We start from the raw sequence: 23,464 nt of genomic DNA, 5'->3' as shown, positions 1-23,464 counted from the left end.
CATGTAGATCAGTCTTTTGTAATGAATTGGAAGCTTAGACCGTTTGTCCAGTAAGTGCTGTAAAAGTCGAAATCGACGTGCAGTTTCCTTTCTTTTCATTCTTGTGTGAGGATTCCAGGCTAGTTGTTTGTCCAGATGTAGTCCAAGGTAGCGGATCTGTTCGACAGGGGTAAGATCCACATTATTAAAGGAGACTGTAGGGTTTATTTGTTGATCACGTATCAAACTCTATCTATCCTGCTTCATCATTACAAGAGGTGTATGTCTGAGGTCCGGCACTTCATAAAGTAGTACTTGTAAAGTTCACATATGCTACTAGAAGAAGCTGAAGCTCTTAGGATGTTTTGGTACCTTTTTTTAAAAACGCTTGGTTGTTACGAAATTCCTTTTGCAAGACAACTTATAGAGTTTAAAGTGATTTATTAATTCACCGTTTGACTTTTTGAAAGTAATGCCTTGTTTTATAAAGGTTTTCTTAACTAAAATTTCTTTTTTGTAACATTTTCATTCATATTTCCCTAGGTTCCTCTTTCTGTTCAGTTCTACCACTTCTTATAATCAATTTTGGAATTTCCGAATGAAATAAAAAATTTGATAATGAGAAAATAGAAAGATATAGAAATTAAAATTATATTAAACACTATCTGAATCCTACATTAAACATACTCAAGTTTGCCTATTCTGTTATTAATAATCATATTTTTCAAAAGTGTATTACATTGTTTTTAAAGTTACTTTATTTTAAAACACAAAAACGGAAATATACTAATTAGAAAAATTGTCATAAGATGTCTTATGTGATCGCTAATAAGATATTATTGGAACGATAATTAGTAAGGAAACACCCGAAAAATATTTGTAACTGAATAAAAAACATTGTTACATCCTTTAGAGGGTGATTTTTTTTTTAATTTCTCTACAATACAATATTTTTTTTTTTTTTTTTTAAATTTATATATTTTTGTAATTTAAATTTACTAGAATTATTACATTGTTAACCACTGAGAGATGGCGAGGATATTGCTTATCGAGGATATTAATGATATACTTAACATCAAAATTGAGTTCTAAACCTACAACACAATAACCTATTTTGTTTTAAAAATTAAATATTGACTTAAAAAAACGTTTTTCTGAAAGATAACGCCTTAGATCTGAATATAATATTTTCCATCTAATGGTACAAGTTTACAACAAACACAATTGTGAAATCACAACCAAGGATTACTTGGAAAGATGTTGATTTGTTTATGTTTATTAACTATGACTTGAAAGAAATGTGTAATAAAATTCTGATAAATTTTTATCATATGCTTAAATAAATTATCAATAAGATCTTACTGAATATACGCTGTATATTAGCGGATTATATATTCTATATCATTTATAATATGCAGTACATATATTTTTGAATGTCTAGAAAACGAAAGTTTTTAGAATTTGTCTATAATCGGCCTAAAGCTGAATTTGATTTAGCATTATGCTTGAACAGGCCAAGATTACTTTAAACACGCAAAAGCATGCTTGAACAAAAAGATTGTTGATACCAAGTATGTCAAGCAAGCTTTAGTGTGTATGACCCTGTTAAGTTCGGTTTATCAAAATATAACTGAATCATTCATCCATTCAAGCAGAAACCATTACCGTTTTAATCCTAAGCTTAGAAAACCAAACGATGAAGATGATACTGGTTTGTATACTGACTTAATTTACAACATTCAACCGAACTCAATGTTAAATTTCTTAAATTATCGAAAATCAAGACGTTTTTAATGACTAAAACAAATCTAAGTAGATGGATTATATTTTAATTAAATTAAAAAAATCTTGTATATAGTAGAATCTTCTTATAAGATTACATTTTAATCACATTAAATATTCTGAGGATATTATAAATTAATAAATATTTTAAGAATAAAATTAAATGGTTGGTGATTAAGTTACCTCTCGTCAAAAGAGCAGTGGCCCCATCGGATCCTGTCAGTGCAGTGCCTGCATCATAGTCCCGTCGCTATCTGGAAATAATTAAAAATAACTGAGCAATGAAAATGTATTAATGTTATCAATAATTGTTTAATAAGCAAAAGAGTGAGAAAAAGAATATGTGTTGAGAAAAATGTCATAAATAAGCGTATTAAAATAATACTATTATTATTTGGATATAATTCTTTAGAAAAGAATAAAGACACATAGTAAGTAAACTAAAAAAGTTGAAAAAATTGTTTAAAATTTTTTTTTGTTTTTAATATTTATTTATTGCTATTTACAACTGTACATTATAATACATTTAGTTAATATGTTCTAAGTTAAATTGGAGTGTTACAGGCGTGTAGAGAAACTACCCATTTGTAGCACTCTAATGACGTTTTACATTAGTTGGTCTCGTGGCCATCTTCTTTTCAGGCGCCTCGGAGGATTGTCAGGAATGGAAGAGGATGCAAGATTAGAAACTAGGGGGTTTGAGTGGTTAGAGAGTTTATAATGGAAGGAGTGATATCTGGTTCGGGCTAGATCGGTTACATAGGGAACATTAAGGTCTTTATGTATGATTTTATTTGTGACAAAGTAAGTGGAGCCCCAAAGCTCAACTCCATATGTCAAGATTTGCCTTATTACAGTCATGTAGATCAGTCTTTTGTAATGTGTTGGAAGTTTAGACAGTTTGTCTAGTAAGTGCTGTAATAGCCGAAATTGACGTGCAGTTTCCTGTCTTTTCAGTCTAGTGTGAGGATTCCATGTTAATCGGTTGTCCAAATGTAGTCCAAGGTAGCGGATCTGTTCGACAGGGATAAGAGCAACATTATTAAATGAAACTGTAGGGCAGTCAGTAGGTTAGTTGGTTTTAAAGTAAAATGCCAATACAAATTTCACAAATAAAAATAAATATTTACGTTAACAGCATATTAAAGGATTCCTACTCTGTTCAAAGATGGTTTCTCAGATATTTTCTAGTACTGAGATATTTTTTTTTTTTTAATATCCCTGATTTAATGGTGGCACAGCTGACAAAAAAAACATTCGATCTTCGTTTGAATTGGACCTATTCCAAAGATAGTATTGTAGATCGGGTTTACTTTATCTACTGGGCTCATCCTACTTACTTACTGTCCAAGGCTATTAGAGTTGTCAATAAAAATTTTAGGGTGACATGTACCTCTATTTAGAGAAAGCAGCTCTAAGTTTCCGCGTTCAAGATTCAGTGTTTGCTTAGTCACTTAAACCTTATCAGTTGCTAGCTTTTTATACGTGATTATCACTACGTTGTAGCTTGTTCCGGTAAATATGCGAAACAATTTCAGTATTATAAGTATAACATCTTTGTTAGAAATTATTTATTTTACAATTATATAATATTCAAATAATTATTTATTTAGAAAAGGCAGTGATATATAACTGGAGATGTCAATTGCTCTTTTAAAGATACTTAACTAAGAAACAATGCTTCCGACCAAAAAATACACGCTCTGCGTCTTGAAAATACTCAATTTAACCCGATAGCAACCCGACACTCTACCAAGTATTGGAGAATTGTTATAACCGTAACTGTACGATTGTTAAAGTCATGACTGTACTGTCACACTAGTCTGGGGTGATAGCTGATAGTACAGGTAATGTTAGTGAAGTAACTGTCCCGTTAACTCAATATAACCTATCATATATATACGCCTTGATAATGGACTATCGTAAAGTTTCTGTAATTGGGTCAAAAGTGTTAGTCACTACCACAGTGTAAATATTCAATATAAATCGTAAATAGTACAGCCAATCTCAGTGGACTAACATTCACATCAACAGGCCACATTAAACTGTCTACGCCTTAACAGTGATCAGTAGCAACATATCGCCCTTACCAAATGTAATAACGATAGGCGGGAAAAAATTGTTCTTATAAATTTGCACCAAAACTTAAAATTATATCAGGCAAAGAACCTAAAAATGATCCACCCAGGTCCCCAAAAATGAATGTTATAAGGGTGTGGGTGGAGGGTTGGATCTTATCTGCACTACCAGCAATAGAGCATTAACTGACATTTTACGAATTGGAGGTTTGTGATGAATTTGATCCATTTGTGTATTTTCATTTTAATATTTCCTTATTATTATTCATTGCAATGAATGTTTTTTGTCTTGTGATTATGAATAATAGTGTATTATTAATAATAATAGCTGTGAAGGAAAACTCGTTATTCTCGATTCTCGTTAGTAAGTCATTTTTAGAATTCTTTTCAATCATGAAATTATTTGAGATTTTATTTCAGTTAGATTTTCTTTACTACCCCCCCCCCCCAAAAAAAGAATTGTGATTGGGTGAAATTATCGGTATCTTTAGAGCTCTCTGGGTCCAAAAAGGCATATTTAGCCGTTGGCATGTGATTTGTCTTTGTTTCTGTGATGGCCCGACGAATAACGGGCGATGAATAATTTATTTTTTCTGTTTTACAATATTAAGACCTCTAACCTTTGGTATAATATAAGCACTTTGTGCGTAATGCCAAAAAACTTGTTTTTTTAGAGACCGCAGATACAAAACGGCTCTTACGATTTTGACCACCAAGCATAAAATCTTGAACTTAAAGTCTTTCGAATTTATAGCATATCCTCCAGATAAAAATGCATGAAGAAATGTATTTTTATTTTTGTAAATAATACATTTTATGGAACATTATGTATAGTCATTTGTAACAAAATTATTAAAATTCCACCAAAAAAAAAAAGAAATCGAAATCGGACGGGCATTAGAACTATGTTGGTATTAGTTAAGAAAATGAAAGTAGTATGAGTGGAAACCATAGCAAACATTTTTTTTTTAAATCTTGATCAAACCATTTTTTAAAATATAATATTTAAGTTTATTTCTAAGGCCTGTCTAGACATACGGGGTTGAGCTTTGGGGCTCAACTAAACCTAATTCCTCTCTTATCCAATCGTTACAACCCCAAATCCTTCGTAAAATCCTCAATGTTCCTTACTTCGTCACAAATAAAATCGACCTTAATGTGCCTCATGTAACCGATCTGGCCCGAACCAGATATCAATCCTTTTATTATAAACTCAACCCCATTAATTTCTAACCTTCCTTCCTCTTTTATTCCCGATAATCCCCCAAGGCGCCTGAAAAAAAGATGGCCTCGAGATCTTATATTGTAAAAATGTTTTTAGAGTGAATAGTTTCTTTACATGCCTGTCTCACTTAATTTTAATCTTACTTCAAATTTACTTGTTGTATTTTAAGAAAAGTTGTAAATGTCAATAAATATATATAAAAAAAAACTGTTCCTGATGTTACTCGTGGAACGGTACTAGAGGATTGTTTGTTCTGTCATTTTCATACCTGCCGACTTAGGTACCTGATGTTAGCAGGGTATCACATTTCTATAAACATTTAGCACTGCAGTGAGGGAGACAAACCTCTAAGGGGCTTTGTATTCATGTTGCTTTCTTTTCAAAGAGCTGAAACCAACTCACTAGAATTTCTGTATGAACTTTGAAAGTGTTTTTACATATCTTTTATTTGCCCGCTTTATTTTATATTTATTATTATACAACGAATTTCGTCGCTGACGTGTAAAGACCTCAGAAGCGTTGAGTGAAATAATTTTCCAGTTGAATTACAAAGATAGAATCTCCTACGTGCACCTTTTTCTAAAGTACAACGAGGTAGACTATGTATTGTATTTGTATCGAAAATCTGAGACGTGCTCAAAATAAATCAGATCGTATCGTGGCTATCGCTGCCTTCAAAACATTTTATTTTATTACAAGTTCACATTGCAGCACTTGAGAGATCTTTTTGAGAATAATGACAATGGATTTGTAACATTGTATTATATCAACCTCCATTTGAATATACAATACGTAATAAGGCATAAGACTACTGCCACAAGTATACATACTCAACCTACCCAAGACTACGACATCTACAACCTGATATCACCTTCTTCATCTTATCCCCATCCAATAAATCATCTTCCCCTAATCCTCGTCCTATCACGCTTTCATTCATCACTTAAATCCATCTTCTTCGAAGGCTTCTTCGTTTTCTTTAATTTTTTTCCCTATATACCAAAGATTTTTTGATTCCATAATATTATCATTTATGTGTCATTATTTTCCCATTAATGTTTTTTATTCTATTGTTATTTTCCATTGTTATTGTTATTATGTTAAACGTTAAACGATGGAATTTTCTTATCTATACTAAAATATAATGCTGAAGACCTTTTTTGTTTGAAAGCGATAATTAAATCTTTTTTTTGTTAAATACGTCATTTAATGAGGAACACACGTTTAGTAGCATAGGAATGGTGCAGTAAACCTAAGTGAAACCGTATTTTAAGAAAATTCCACTAGCCAGTATAGAGGGGGTCCTTCTAAGACAGTTTGAAAAACCTCAAAAATTGCTTTCGGAATTATTTTAATAGAATTGAAACTGTTTAATCTTCTGTAGTCTCTTTTATGCTGTGTTTTTACTGAAACGAAATGTTTTAATAATTTTATAAGGAATTAATCAATATAATGTTTTGTAATCGTTGAAATATTTTAAAACAATTATTTATAAATTCTTCTAAAAATGAAGACAAATAATTAGTAATAATTTTAGATTTGGATATTTTTTACTATTATAGACATTCAGCGTATATTTTTCCTGCAAACTATTTTGTGATTTTTATATTCATTAGTCAGATAGGAAAGTATGCAATGAATTATCATTTATTTTAGGTTAAGGACCTAGAACCCTATTTCATGATTTATAATACTCTTCTTACCTTGCCTACAATGTTTAGGAAGATTTTTATCCAAAAAAATATGTTTTTATTTACTAAAATCTGAAATCAATAAGCTGAACTACCACCATGTAATCACTTATCACGTTTTGGTACACATAACATCAATATGTATTTGTATGTTTTTATTTTTAGTTATTTTCTCTTATTTTTCATTGTTTCGATTTTCACTTTACATGAAATATTCAACTTTTTCACATATTTCTATGAACGTATGCTTGTTGTTTGATTATTTTATATTGTATTTTCTACAATATCTAGATTTATTTTTCGTTTATTTTATGGGTTTAGCCATTTTTTTTTGTTTTTTGGTTAGCCACTCAGGCCGAAACAATTGCACAAAAAGCTGTACCTACTATACTCACATTGTGTTTCCTCCTTGACGCCTCCACCAACTATCTGCTCCTTTATCCAATTTTCTGAATGATGTATTTAAGTTTAATTAATTTTCTTCATTAAGTATCCTCTCCTAGGGAAGGTCCCGCATTCATTTGTCACTTGTGAATCTTGAAGCGAAGATCTATGCTAAGGTTTTCCAGTTAAATATGTAAATTGTTACCGGAGAACCTCCAAGTGCCTATTGGTGAAGACATAAATAAATGGAAAAGGATCCTCCGAGAAGAAACCTTGCCAGAATGGAACCGACGGTGGGTGGATAGCCCAAAAGGGGCTACTCTAGAGGAGTACGTTCCTACCGCCGGTTCAAGCCTGGAATCAACGAGGGTTCTCCTCGACTACTGGATCTCACAGTTCCTCGCGGGGTATGGGGGTTTCCGAACTAAGCCCTCTGCACATGGCATGAACATCGATCCCTATGCCCAATTTGTCGGGCTCCAGAGACCGCCGAGCACGTCTTACTTGCCTGTACCGCCTATGAGGCACTGTGAGCCAAGATGATGAGGGAGACAGGACTCTATGTTCTCCCTGATCTCATGAAGAGAGAAAACAACCCACACTACAAGACCTTTGTGTACGGGTTGGAGAAAGCTCTGTGCTCTTCCATTTCTCAATGCGTAGGAGAGAAGCTACATCAGCAAGGCCTCTGTAGAAGAACAAGATAGATTTTGTGAGCACAGCTATGTAAATGTTTGTCATATGCAGCAATGAGTTGTACCCACTGCTGCGAACACCCGTATTGCCCAACAGGCAGGGTAGGGTGGTAGATAAATAAATAAATGTAAATTATTTGAAATAATTTGGTCTTGAATCTCAATAGTAAAACCTTTAGCCTCATTGACTTGATTTGAATTTGAACTTGAATGATTTGAGGTTGTTTTCACGATATAGTTGGGATTTATTGCGCTCAAGCTGGCAGAGGAATCTCCTGATCCGGCTATTGCCGCTATCGATTTTAGTGCAGCTTGCATTCTGGCATACTTCAAGGAGGACATAAACAGTTTACAACCAGCACTAGAGAGTGCAATTTAAAGCTTAGTGGCACTCGCTCGGATTTGAGGCGATAAAACTACATGTGTTAGGGACGTTACGGCCGGGGTTTACTGCTTCCTCCTAGCGCTCCTATTTCACTCAAAACTGTTTTAATTTCCGAACCCTCAACGACCTGAATATAATTGGACTCGGCGCTATTTAATACCTTACTGCCAGGTACCTGGGGAATAAAAACATTGGACCATGCTTCTGATTCTTCAAATATTTAAGAGTATTTTTCGTCGTTTCATCGCAGGATCTAGGTATTTTTTAGGAACTTTTGATGTCATTTGAAAATCAGGTCGAAACGTCGGCAGGAATAAATATTTTTTTCTTTATTTGTATTTTTTTGCTGACCGCACTCCCCGACTATCTACTCCACTTATTAATCTAAGGTCAACTCTGCAACGGTAAACTCTACGGTCAATTTTACACTTGATTACGAATCTAACAATTTTATTCGTAACATATTCTTGAGCTCATTTCCATATAGTCACAAACATTTCCTAGGATGCCCTAGTATTCTATAAGCTAGAGTATTAGTAAGCTATCACTTGCACTTCGAAATGAAGTAATAGTAAGCTATTGCTTTTTAGTTTGTAACAATTATATTTTTCAATCTTGACGTTGCCTTTTTATTTCATATAAAAATATCTTTTAGTCCACTGTTGTTGAGTTTGAGTATTGTTTTTGAGTAATTTACGAGATACTGGTCTTAGAGCAAATAATCCGTACTACATATACACCCGCCAATTTGGTCATGAACAATACTCGTGTATGAACATGCCTATTATTAATATGTGATCAAATAATCATTGATTAGGGGGTAATAATGATGGAAGATACACGAAGGTGGGTAATTATTATGTTGGTAACCTACTATATCCAACTAAAGAGCTCGTAACCGGGGTAAACACAAATTGTTATATTTTTATAAACCACGAAATACCATATGTCCTCCTTATTTATGAACATAAAGCTGTATTTTTTTAAAAAGGGTAAGGAACTAATTTTTTTTAAGCTCGGAGAAACAAATGACACTTGTCTTGGATCCGGTATTATTAAGCCGAGAAGAGGAGCTATTTGAAAAAAGATGCCGCAGTGTTGTAGAGGAACCGATTTTGAGTTAGTTATCCAATTTTGCTGGATGCGGTCTCTAGTCTATTAAAACTTTAGTCATCCCGCTGACCTACAGAGCCCCACTAAAGAGTTTGTAACTGACTTTATAAATTTACAGTTGTTTAAAGTTAGCCCCTCTAAGAGGCCGAGTAGGATTTTTATTACCTGCAATTACCTTGTTTCGCCTCCTCCGTGACATAGCAATAAGTACTCCGGATAAATCTTGAATGAAGCCCAGCAGATGGTCTCTTTTCCGGCAAATAGGTGGAGAATACTCCTTTCTACTAATTTTTCTTTATATTCATTAAAATGTTTACGAATATTTAAAAAATAACAAGGCCCTCAAAGTAACATGATGATATGAAGTAACATTGTTTTGACTATGATACATCAGTGCATTTACCAGCGTAGTTGAGGTATTGAGAACAAATGATAAAATGTTAACCAAATTAACTGTATGGCTTTTTCGCTTCGAATCCGTTGTCCACAACCAAAATTCAATCACTTGGAAGCCTGACTGTAGACATCGATTGCGATCGTCATTTATATAGACCGTTGTTGCTCGCCTTCATCCTAAGAGAATTTAATTTGTCCTCAACCGAAACTCCACCAATAACTTTTTATTTATTGCTATTTAGAACATTATTAACATAAAAATACATTTAGTAAATTTGATATAAGATCAAAATAGAGTGATACAAAATACCAATTGATAGCACTCTAATAATATTTCTAGACTAGAAGGTCTCGAGGCAATCTTCTTTTCAGGGGCCTCAGAAGATTTATCAGTTATAGAAGAGAACGCAGGGTTAGAAACTAGAGGTTTTGTGGTTAAGGAGTTTATAATGAAAGGATTGATATCTGGTTCGGGCTAGATAGGGTTAGGGATGGTCTTATCCCACCTTTGAAAGAAGAGGAAGTGGCGACTTAAGTTAATTAGGTCGAGCAATATTAAAAAAGTGGCTAAAATAGGAAAACGACGTGATATTCTTGGTAGGGCAGAAGTGTTTCTAAATCAACAGTTGTGTGTATTGAGGTAATTCAGTCAATCTCATACTTAACCACGAGGTTTGTCCATTAATTAAGGGTACTTTATAAAGGCTGGGTGTCAACAAGGGTAGATTCACAGCCGACTTCGTGTTTCAGTAGGAAAAAATATTTTTAATGATGGTTTCTCATAGAAAATCTATTTGAAATCCAATTAATATTGATGAATTTTCCGATCCTACGTGACTTGAAGGTAATTGCTGAAAATACCAAAGTTATAAACGATTGAGAATATACGGTGGATAAAATCAAAGAATAGTAAAAGAATTCAAGGAAAGAAATTTTTGAGGATTTTCCATAGGTATCCGTCATTATAATCGAGTATTCTCGGCCGGCAGTAGAGACTCAAATGCCAGTTGTAAGGAGTAAACATAAATTATAATGATTCTTACGAAAAATTGAATTCAGAAACGATTTTGTTTTTTAGATTTATATTTACAATTTTCCGCACTGTTTGCACGCGAATTGTCAAACAGTAAAACTCATCATAGAATTCATCTTGAAACATAATTTAGGATTAGAACCGGCAAAAATATTTCCCATACAACATTGGAAATTCCAGGGTTAGAAAATGAATACGGTCAATATTTTGAGAGAATTGTTGAGCACCACTGTTGATGTGACCCAGTGAATTGATGCTCACATATGCATGTATATATTCAGCTCACATATACCTGCTTGTATTAATATATGACCAAGTTAAATTTATTAGACCTATATAAAATAATTTTTCAAAATCTTGAGATTTAAATATTTATTGGAGTCTATAAAACCGAAATCAGGTTTGTGTCTAAGAACTAACCCATATCTTTTATTGATTTACTTTGAATTTCTAATTTTCTCTCACGTATCTTGTAAAAAGAAATGGAAAACTCTATTCAGAATAAACTAGTCCCTTTTGTTATTAATTTTGTATTGGTGAACATTAAATTGGGTTTTATTATCACTCTAAACTTTTCCGTTATGTTTTTATGAAAGTTGTTAGTAATCTGCATTAGTACGCCACATTAAAAATATGGTGACTCTTAGTATTGAGAGATTCATATCTAAAAAAAGTACACCCAGATAAGCAGGTATCAGAAACTGTTTTATGAATAACTTATTTCTCCAAAAACATTGATTACTAAATTTCGACAGTTTCACAAGTGAAACAGCTTTTTCCCTTCCAGTATAAATGAAATGCTTCCATACTTTTGGTAGTGAGGAAGCAAATTGAATAATGCCAACAAAGACTATGAGTTATCGTATGAGATTATCGGTACATTTTCTCTCAAGTAATATTTTTATTAGTTATTTATTCATTACGTTTATACAATAAAATAGTTCAAGTGCTGTATTAATAAAATTTTATCTGGAACGGTGATAAGAGCAACAAAATGAAACATTGCATAGATGACTTAATGAAGGAGGCGTAAAATGGAAATAGCTGCGGGGGGAGAATGAAGATGTTGGAGTCGAGGGAAGGTTATGGCTCCTGTTTCCCCCGACCGGAAGACATCCATCACGATGGCACTGGATCCGCGGCCTCATTCACAGCCTCCTGTATCCAGCTCTTCAGCACGCTCAGCACCATTTCCTTATCTCTCTATTACGCCCCCTTTAATGAGCTTCTGCTCCCAGTCAAAATATTAATCAAGGTGTAGTCGCTTTATGAATTTCCATAAAGTCGTTTACCATCGCTGTTTATTGGAGTGTTATCGATATCTAATTCTATAACACTGAAACAAAGAATATAGAGGAAGTATAACGGAAGATAAAAATATCTGGATTCAATTTACGCGTGATAGTCATAAAACTGATTTGAAAAGGTTTCGTTAAGTAAGGCATGTTTTCTCTGTTTTTAAAGAATGTTAGTTCTTTTGCAGCTCTGAAATTTAATCGATGATAGCCTAGAAAGATATAGGTAGCAGTTCAGGACATCTTTACTCAATACCAATCCTTTCCAACTAATTCAAACATGATTAAAGTTTAAATACGGCTAGTTCATTATAATAAAGTTTCAGTTTACTTCCACACAGTGAAAGCAATACAGTCAGTAATTCAGTGTTTTTGTTTGTGAATCATCGAATTAAAGACTTGATGATAAAGAACTGATAAGTGTTATTTATTAATTAGTATCCTCCTTTATTTTGGAATAATTGGTAAGTTGTTTTTTACTGTTATGAAAAATGCGATTTCTAAAACTTCCCACGATTTTCACCGAAAAATCTCCGTAGAGAAGAGTCAATGTTAAATAGAAATACATTATTCATAACTAGAGTCAATATTTTTAATATATGACTAGGCTACTGAGACAGAAACAAAATTTATAAAGTCTGAAATCCACAATTAAACGACCACCATTACAAAATAAAAATGGCATAACTTTTTCAAAAAGATGGATTTTTTTTTTTCAAAGTATGAGGAGCGGATGAATATCACACCAAAATTAGGATGCAAGAAAGAAAAGTAAAAGATATTTAATGAAGAAATATAAAAAACCTAGTTTCGGTTCTGAAAACGCCACTGAGTAATTGGATATCGCAAACTTTTGAAGTAAGACCTATCTAGCAATGACTACATTAATAAATTAATCAACAATTCCATAATTTAAATGAACCTTTTTAAGTTCGATCAGATTTTTACTATTAAAATATATTATTATATTTATAAAAAAAAGTAAGAAACTTATAAATTCAGCGTTATAGAAATATTTTTTTCTTTCGTGTATGGAGTAGGCTGGTTGCTGTCTGTTTTTTTTTTAAAATCAAATCTGAATCTTCAGTGCTCTTATCACTAACTCCCATCATTTACTTTTGCATGGGCAGGAAGGAAGGGTTATCCTACAGGTTCATCTATCATCCCCAAATACGACAAAGGACAAACAGCAGCATGGTACTTCGCTCTCATTGTTAAGTCGAAACTCTTTTAATATTTACATCGATGTATTAAACTTGATAATACCTATTAATAGTATTTGTTTAATACAGAAGTTTATAAAATATTTGACGATTTTTCATTCCGAAAAAAAAAAAAAAAAAATTCAACATCCTACAAATTTTTGAGCTTAATTTGTAGGATGTTGAATTTTTTTTTTGCTGCAGTATAAATAGTGAAAAGGGACAGGCTGAAAGAACTCAATTAATTCGGCTCAATTTAATTCTTTTTACACTTTTCTCACAAAGACTTTAAAACGAATACTGACGAGTCGCCAGGGCAAAGGGATCTTTACCTTTGTACCCTGAGCGCAGAGTACACTTTGCAAAGCAGATTTTTTTTATTACAAAGCCACTGAACTCTAATGTACACTAATATATTCAACCGAATCTGTAGAAAATAGTATTCCGATAACAATGTCAGAAAAATAATTTATGTCAGAGAATTTAATAAATAAATAAATAATTAATTGTATTTGTATTTTTCTTGAAGTTAAAAAAAAAATCTCAAAATTTCAGTCTAATTATTATAACATATCGGTGTAAAATAAATCGATTTTCAAGAGTCATAGAGACGATTATATGAGCATACACATTGACCAAGGAGCCAAAGGTCTCGGGCGCCACTTACCTAAGGGGCATCACCAAGGTAAAGCCCTATTATTTTACATCTTTTGTATGCATTACCATTGTAACTTTTACAGCTAAGTTGAAAATTGGTTTTAATAATACAAAAATGAAAATAAGAGAGTTGTGTAACGTAGTTTTAAAAACCACGTTTATTTATTTTTAATTCGTCTATATCTTACATCAATGATACATAAAGTTCATTGCCTTCCAAACTAAAGTTAGCCATCATGTTTATTGAATTCAGGCTGTTACGTTTGTTTCTTTTGTTTTTCTCCTTTGGATTCCCACAGATCTTAGCTTTTGAAAAAACCCGTCTGAAGTTCGTTATAGCTGTTTTCACGATGTCAGTTTTATTATTTTTAGTCAAACCTCGCTATTCTTTCGTCACAGGTTACGTGATATTCTTCATGTATATTCGCATTATAGGAGTGGGGTGGCTCAGTGGTAAGGTACTGTGTTACTAACCCAAAGGATCAGAGTCCGATTTCCACTGTGGCAGATATTATTTATTCTGTTACTGTAGCCATGAGCCAATCTTGTGGGCTTGGGAGCTCAATAGGGTGTGTGGCTCCCCTCATAAATTAGGTAACCTTGATCGAGTAAAAACCTGGCAGTCGAGCATGATTCTGACCAAATAAACTCCTTGGACAGCCACTGGGCAAGTAACAGCGTGCTTCGTTAAAAAGTACTTCACCCCTGACCCTTCATAGGTTGTAGCAGTACAGATTTAGGCAAATAGGGAGATCATTCTTCAAAAATATCTTTAATCGTGAGAATGGTCTGGCAATATTGGCACGTTGGAGGTGAAAGTGCATGAGGAGAGTATGGCCTATTCTCTAGCGGGTTAGAGCAACTTCCTCCCTACAGCTGCTGTAGGCCCCCATGGTTTTACTACTCTTTTGAATTCTTCTAATTTACTTGGAGAGTTTTCATCCAACTTGGCCTACCATCTTTCCAATACTTGTAATTTAAGGGGAAGGCATAACTTTCTTAATTTTATATAATTGATAATAATAATAGTCAAATGTGCCCTTACCCTTAATTTGTTATGTAATTCAAATTTTATTTTAATAAATATTGCAGGGAACATTGATTTGCTAAAAATTAGGTACTTACAACAATCAAAACTTTACTATATCGTCTGGAACTGATATGTTTGATTGAATATTCTATCTTTGTACATTGGTAGACACACAAAGAAAGAATAATGTTATGAAAACACTATGAATGGAAAATCAAATCAAACAAAAAGCAAATTAATATAGTTAAGGCATCAATATAAAATTTGTTTTACTAATTTAGGATTTTAAATATCAGACCGTTGATAACAATTTCTAATTTCTCAGTAACAACGGGTACTATAACATTACCAATAGTGGTAGTCAACTAATGTATATTAGAGGGTATGAATTAATCCGACAGGAGATTAGCCTTCGATGACAAAGATAATTAACAGTCATCAATATTAAGATAATTAACAATCATTAGATTGAGAGAACTATCAGTACGGCGAAACTCTGCTTCGATGTAATTCGGAGGGGATTCTTTAAAATAAACTAATTAGCTATGTTTCAATTACATTAAATTATATTTATTTGAATTAATGAGGTTTTTATTTATTATTAGAATGTTAAAATTATATTCTACTCGAAAAGAGACAAGGAATTCTCGTTCAGCACTGAAACCATCGCGTAATTTCAATTAAAATTACGATAACTTTCCAATTACTGTGATTCGAAACAAGGAGATGGAATAACAATTTTTGATTAGTAATTTCAACTACTTATTGGACCACTGTAGTTATGATAATGGTTGAAATAACAATTACTAGTTAAATCGTTACTACTAATAACAGTCAAAAGAAATAATAATAATTAGTGCTTTCCCAACATTGTACTTATATATTTGTACGTTGAGGTCTTGAAAATTATTTTGAGAAAGAACCTGGAAAAATTGCGTTTTCTCCGTTATTTTAATCTTTGCGTTTGTTAGATGAACCTATCCATTTGCTCAACATATAATTTTTGAAAGTAAAAATCAAATATTTTTGTTTTAATAAAATAAATTTTATCTAATTTTATTCTCAAAACAATTTATGTTTCTTTCTTTAATATAATTAATCACAAAAATCTTGATAAATTATAATATTGAAAATTAACTGCGATTAAAAGATTTGATTTTTAATTTAATATGAAGAATTAACAAAATAGGGTAATTGTGATTGAGATTGTCCTTGAAGATGACCGAATTGGCCGAAAAGCCTGACTTCAAATAATATAAATTGTTTTGAGACTAAAATTTATTTTATTTAAACAATAATAATTTTCAATAAAGTGTAAAGATTATATAGAAATTAATTATTTTATTCAAAGAAAAAGTAAAATTTTCTTAGTCAAACCTTTAATTTCTTGTTGGCTCAAAATATTTTTGTTATGTTGAGATGGTTTTTATTGTAACTATCAACCTTCTACGTCTTCTCTTGTCAACACTTCTTGTTTTCCTGTTATTCACACAAGTTAGTAAAATACTGGAGTAATGTACCAACAAATGAAAATGTGAAAAAAAAAGAAGCTTATTTTCAAAATATCACTCTTCTATTCCATTATTAATTCTTTATAAAAAATGAATACATCGATTTGACTAGCTATTTAAAGTTGTGTGATGTTAATATTTATTTTAAAGTATTATTTATACGCATACTTAATAAAGGTTCGAACTACAAACCTCACAATCTTCAATTTAGCAAAAATTACTTAAAGTGAAAAAATATCATATTTCAAATACAAAAATTTTAAACTTCCCTTTTTTCCGAAAAATTGATCTCGTATGACTAACATTATCAGGAAAAAATATAAATTTAAAAATCTTGTTTTATTGAAATTAGTCACATTAGTCATGTTCACTATAAAATTTGCTGTTAGTCCTTTCAGTAAATACAACCATCAAGAGTAATAATACATCTTAGAATTTTAAACTAGTTTTTTTTTTCTGAAATGAAATCACAAAAGTATTATCTCAGAAAAAAATCGAAAATTTAAAGATGGGTTATCCTACAGGTTACCGTCTAGTTCTAGCCAGAGTAGGAAAGTCTAGATTTATCCCGACGGTCCACAACGAAATATGACGGTCCACATCCAGACCGGATTCCAATCGACATCGCTTCTGAAACAAGAATGTCAAGTTTATGGTGCAACACACTGGGCCGTCTACAACCTCGTGTTTTATTGAAATTAGATATTTTTCATGCTTAGTAAGAAATTTGGTGAAGCGTAGAATATGAGTTTTTCAGTTAAACTATTCAATTAATATCTCCTCCTAAGTAAATTTTATTTTAAAACAAAACTCTAAAGTGATAGAATGGCCACTGAGAAGAATAAAAAAATAATTTTTGTATTTTTCCGTATATAATAAAAATAACAAATAATTAAAAACAGAGTTGAGAATAGGCAAGGTTGAATATATATATTCATATATAAAAGAATAGGTTTAGGACTAGATCAGTATAAAATCTATTGTTCAAAAAATGTATTCATTATTTTCTACATTAATTTACTGACACAATTCTCTCCTTTTCGTTCTAGTGACTATTTTGAGACCAGCGCTGTAAAACCCCCAATCTAGGTTGATCCGTGTAATGAAGATGAGACCAATTAATATTTCGGTTATTATGTCCTAAAACTTTAATGATTATGATATTTATATTTTATTACAATTGAATAAAAAAATCGTTTCTCGGAATTTTGAAAAGATTTTTATATAAACCGAAAATTTTGTCGAAAACGGTCCCGTAAATGATATTAAAGTTATAATATTTTTTGAGTACTTTTTCGACCCTCCTTTTCTTAATAAGAAAAGGTATCGCATTCGGCAATTAATTAAATTTTAATTATTGATTGCAATACTCCTTCAATGTTAGGTAATTTAAATTAAACTCAGAATTTATTGTTGGAATAAATCAATTGGTACCCACGTTAAATCTCAACACTCTTTATTATATCACCAACAGTCCAACGTTTCGACCATCCACAAGTACAATCTTAAATATAAATTTACACCTCACATCCAATTATTTAAAAACGTTTTGCAGGCTTTTCTGCCTAGATCATTGATAAAGTCAAATCATCCTATTTTGTCACAATTTCATTAATTTTTAAATTTGATAATTTTAGATCAACTTAACTGTATCAACTATCCGTAACCGACTTGGATGGTCACCCTATTTTGTCACTATTTTAACAATCGATAGTGTTAAGTTCATCTAAAATTAACATTTTTAAAAGTAATTGAAATTGTGACAAAATAGGGTGATTTGATTTATAATTAATGACCTGGGCGGAATAGGCTGCAAAATATTTTAAATAATTGGATGTGAGATGTTAATATAACTTATCATGATTACCAATTAATTTATTCAAACAATAAATACCAGTCTCAAAAAATTGAAAAGATTATGTATAAACTCGGAATGTTATTTCCTATTTACCAGAATTTTAAATTCCTTCCATATCAAATAATCAATATTATATACCAAATTATATACTTTAGATGATTTTTAATATTTCTCATTATTTATCTAATCGCAACAAAGGAAAACTTCAAAAATTCCTGCACGGTATATTTAACTAGGAATTAATTCAAAACGTTTCTCTCTTGTAAGTAAGAACTAAATAGATTTGGCAGTTACGGACACCGATCGGTAAATAGCAACTTGGCTCTCAACTTGTACAGGACTTGTACAACGCAAAGTACACTACGGCCTGAATTGTACTACAACCTTCAGAACAGTTCAGTCTATTCTCACTAATGCGTCCTATTTATTTACAATTTTCAATTTAGTTCTGTTTTATGCTTTGCTTTATTTACAATTCAAAATACGTAAATTGTCTTTGGGTCAATTAACAATATTCTATTTACACTACTATTCAGAATATTTGTCCAACACATCGGGAGGTTCATTATACCCAATGTGAAACTAAATGAAACATTGATTTAGGACACATCCCTCCGCGTAATATTATAATTAAAATTACACCAATACATTCTGATAGTTAATAAAACATAATTAAAGAATGAAGAACATTTATTTAATTAAACCGCTTTTACTTTCACCTATCTGTATATGGAATATATGGTAAGGAGAAGAATTCTGATCGTACAAAGTTTCGAATTCTAGTTTTTGATGGAAATACTCGTTTTGAGGTCCTCCGATTTAAAATAACCAATTCTCACTAAATGGTCGCTCTGTGCATGAAGTATAGATAATAATAATGTGAATTCCAACGACCCATGAAAGTTCATAGGTTCAGTACTTTGTAAGGTAGGACTGTTTTTATAGCAATAATTATGCAAGGAGATTTTTCTTACTCTCAAGATCACTCACCAGGTTTTTCCCCAATTACCCCACTCTATGCTATTTACGTCCAATAATTCTCAAGATATAGCTTTTTAAAAAGGAACATTTCATAAAAATGTTGTATGAGACATACTACAAAATCAGTTGTGAATTTATTTTGAAAAATTTATATCTCAAAAACCATTTGACGTACAGATGTCTATTAGCATTCAAGCTAGTTTAATGAGCTATAAAGTAGTTTATGATGTTTATCTTTGTAGGAGTAATAGTTTACATGAAATTTGGTAAAATAAATTGATTTATAGTTATTCCGACAAATTTTCATTTGCCAAAATAAGTTTTGGGAATAAAGAACGCCGTTTAAAACTTTTATTTTTTATAATTTAAATAAGTTTGAAAATATCCCGGTGATAGTAATATTAAATTTTTTATTACGGTATTACGCTATTGGTAAATCTAAACATTAAATTTTAGTCTAGTCTTTACAAGCCAGTATTATGTTTGTCCCGTGGAATGAGCTATTTCCTCACAAGTTAACATCAAAGAGAAGTGGCATAAAAAATATTATTACCATATACTAGAATGCAGGACGAATTTTAATATTTGTCGGAGATATTTATAATTTATTGCTAAGGAAACGAGCGGCGAGATAGCTAGTTGAAGAGGAACGCTTCAAATACCATTAATCTTGGAATAAATTATCTTCCTCCCTGGCTGTTCACAGTCGTCCTGGTTACCAGATAAGAAGCTTTCAGATTTTTTATCGGAAGAACAGGCACGAATGTCCAAGACGATCTCTCCTGACACGACATGGCAATTTAAAATTATCTATTAATATGTCAACAGCAAGGTCGTGGATATAAAGGACCTGATTTATCTTATCTCTGGGGCTCAATCCAATTGGGAACCTACCTTTGAAAATACATATTAAATTATAGATTAATACGTTCGTTTTATCAGGAATTGCTTTTTACAAAAATATATTTAATTTGCATATTTTTTTAAGATTATTAAAACTGATGCTTGATATATATTAAAATAAAAAAAAAACAGAAAGCAAGATCATGCTACATATCACAAACTGTAAAAATGTTACAATATTAAACCATTATTTATTTGATCATTGACATTTACAACTGTACATAAAATACAACAATTAAATCTGAAGTAAAATCATAATAGTATGATACAGGCATGTAGAGCAACTACTCATTGTTAGCTTTAAAAAAACATTTTTATAATATAAGGTCTCGAGGCCATCTTCTTTTTAGACGTCTCGGAGGATTTTCAGAAATTAAGGAGGAAGCAAGGTTGGAAACTAATGGGGTTTAGTAGTTAGGGAGTTTATAATGGAAGGATTGATAACTGGTTCGGGCTAGATATGTTACATAAGGAACATTAAGGTTTTTATGGATGATTTTATTTGTGACAAATTAAGGAGCGTTGGGGATTTTACGAAGGATTTTGGATTGCAAGGATTGGTTACGAGAGGAATTCGAGGAATTTAAGGAATTCTTCGAGGGTTGTGATATGGGACTGCAGAGTTTGTGATGCAATAAAAGGGTTATTATTATCTGCGCCATAAACCATAATTTTAACATAAAAAATCCCATAATAATAGACACAAAACACTAAAAGCAGAAGGTTTCTGGAAGCAATCCATATAAACAAAAATATTAAAGACACGGTAAACAATAAAGCAGCCGAAATATACTTTAAGCTGATATAATAAATAGATTAGCAACATAAATATAAAAAAATAGAGAAAATATATGAGAATAAAATGGTCTAATTTGAACTCAAATTATACAATAAACTAAAATAAGACTTATCAGTAGGAAGGTAACAAAACAGCATATTGGACATGTTGATATGGTCGAAAGAGTTAATGTCTAATACAAAGCATTGGTTTGTGCTACAGAAATAGATTAGTGCACCAATAGTGAAAGACAATAATTTAAATAATGTAGAGTAAAACTATTTTAAACTATAATTATATAGGTGACATGATTTCAATATGGAAATTGAAAATATGACAAATATGTGGTAAACATGATTACAAGGATTTTAAATATACACATATAACATAGATAAAAATTGTAATTAGAATAACTTAATTTTAGGATTGCAAAGGTGCATGAGTACGGGGCAATTGTTGTACGTTGTACAATGAAAAATATAGAATAGATTATATTCATTTTGGAAGTTTTTCACCTCAACAATTTACAAAAAAAAAAAAAGAGGAAATTGGAAATAGTACATTACACGATTGTGACTCTAGGATATTAGGGTTAGGTTTCACAAAATAATCTTCATAGAAACAAACTCAAATTACAACGTTACAACGTATATATTACGTTCCAAGTAGAGGCGCTTTCACTGTTTGTGATTTTACTACACTCTTTGAGCTGGAGTAAAGGATGTAATTTCCTATGAAATTAATTGAGTGAATCAATTAATTGAAATTGGAAAAACGCGCTACGAGCCCGACTGACAAGAACTCCCTCCAAGGGATAAACAGCCGCCCCCTTTTCCTTAGCCCTAGTCTATAAGGAGCACTGAACAGTATTGCGTGTTACGTCTTTCAGAATGAAGGCGTTCCGTTTCAGTTGATTGATGGACTTGATATCAACCAAACATTTTATATTATTCTTACATCCTAATAATTTTAAGTGATGATTTAATTTATTAAATTTATAAGATTTATGATAAGTATAAATATATAAGGTAAGTATACATTAAAAAAAAAATCTTTGCATTGATTAATTTAAAACGAGATGAAAAAACGAGTTCGCCATCAAAATTTGTATTATACATATTTCTACTATTAATTAAATTAGTTTTACTGAAACAAACAGTTATATAATAGATATTAAATATTTCTAATTCTACAAAAATATATTATAAATACCTTCATAGGAAATTAGTTTACCGATATCGAGACTGTGAAGAAATGTTCACTTTCGATTATCATTGTAATAACTTGTTTATAAATTGAGAAGCCAAAAATATCCTTCACACATGTGCACTTTTATTTTGAAACAAACATGATATTGTTTTCAAATAAACAATTTCTTTTTTCACCAGTTCAAATGACCCAAGTATCCGGAGTACCAAAGTTCGAATTACCGATATTGCACGGCATTTCATATTTTCATAACGTTTCGGCTTATTTTATTGGTCATTTTCGTCTTCATCCATGTCAAAATATTTTTTATTTATTGCTATTTACAACTGTATTTACATAAAAACACATTAAGTAAATTTGATGTAAGATCAAAGTGGAGTGATACGGGCATCCAGAGAAACTATCCATTGGTAGCACTCTAGGTCAAAATATTAAACTTTATTTTCAAACATACAAATCCTAGAAGTATTTGTAATAGTTTATTTAAAATTCTGTTTATTCAGAATTATATTTTAGTCTCCATAAAAAAAGTATGTGAAAATATCACTTTTTTAACATTTTAAACTTAGCTCAAACAATAGACCCCACTTAAAAAACAATCAACTAAAGTAAAATTGTTTATAATTAATGTGTTCCAATCCTTTTTCCTGCTATAAAGTAATTCTATTTTTCTTTTATGGTGCTCGGTGGGATCACTTGGGAAAAACTAGTTTGCTGGTAATTAAAAATAAAATGCAACAAATAATGATAAATAAATATATAAATAAAAAAAACTATAAAATGAAAGTGGATTAATTTTATATGAATAGCTTGGAAGGCTTTAAAAAAAGAAGACCTCTATAAAATATAATTACCTCGAAAATATTCTCTCTGAAAAGAAAAATTATCTATTTCTCTCTGACTTATCATGGGCTTTATGAATATATTGAAATAACGATAAAAATGGAGTCCATTCATTAAGGAATTTTCTCATAAAAAAGGCACTTATTTTTCTTGAAAAAGGAGCACAACGGGACTCGTGGAGCTTTAGAGGAAGGCCCTCCCCGGTCCCGCGGGACGGACACTTGCCTCCCTGTAATTAGTTCAGTTCCACTCCTCCTCAATTAGTTCTTTCAATATCTTCCTCCTATCGTTTTCTGAAATATCATCAACTTAATTAGTTTTTTTTTATATATTTAATTTAATTTTGACCTTTATTCTCTTTAACTTTTCTCTTTTATTTGAACATCTTTTGTAACTGGGAAAAGGTCATTACGCATTGCTAAGACTACATCGCAAT

At 31.4% G+C, this 23,464-nt stretch overlaps 1 protein-coding gene across 2 annotated transcripts in view; it reads right to left on the bottom strand.

Moving 5' to 3' along the window:
* LOC106682875 (acetylcholinesterase) overlaps positions 1-23,464 on the bottom strand; it is a 169,853-nt gene that overhangs the window by 45,508 nt on the left and 100,881 nt on the right. For both annotated transcript variants that reach the window (XM_014423977.3, XM_014423978.2), the window contains exon 3: positions 1,945-2,015. The gene's annotated coding sequence lies outside the window, so the exon portion shown is untranslated. The remainder of the gene's footprint in view (positions 1-1,944; positions 2,016-23,464) is intronic.

Source organism: Halyomorpha halys, unplaced genomic scaffold (assembly GCF_000696795.3).
Source record: "Halyomorpha halys isolate HHAL.00 unplaced genomic scaffold, Hhal_1.1 Scaffold448.1, whole genome shotgun sequence".
Taxonomy (NCBI): domain Eukaryota; kingdom Metazoa; phylum Arthropoda; class Insecta; order Hemiptera; family Pentatomidae; genus Halyomorpha; species Halyomorpha halys.
The sequence above is the reverse complement of the archived record's forward strand: the minus strand, read 5'-3'. Positions and strand labels throughout refer to the sequence as shown.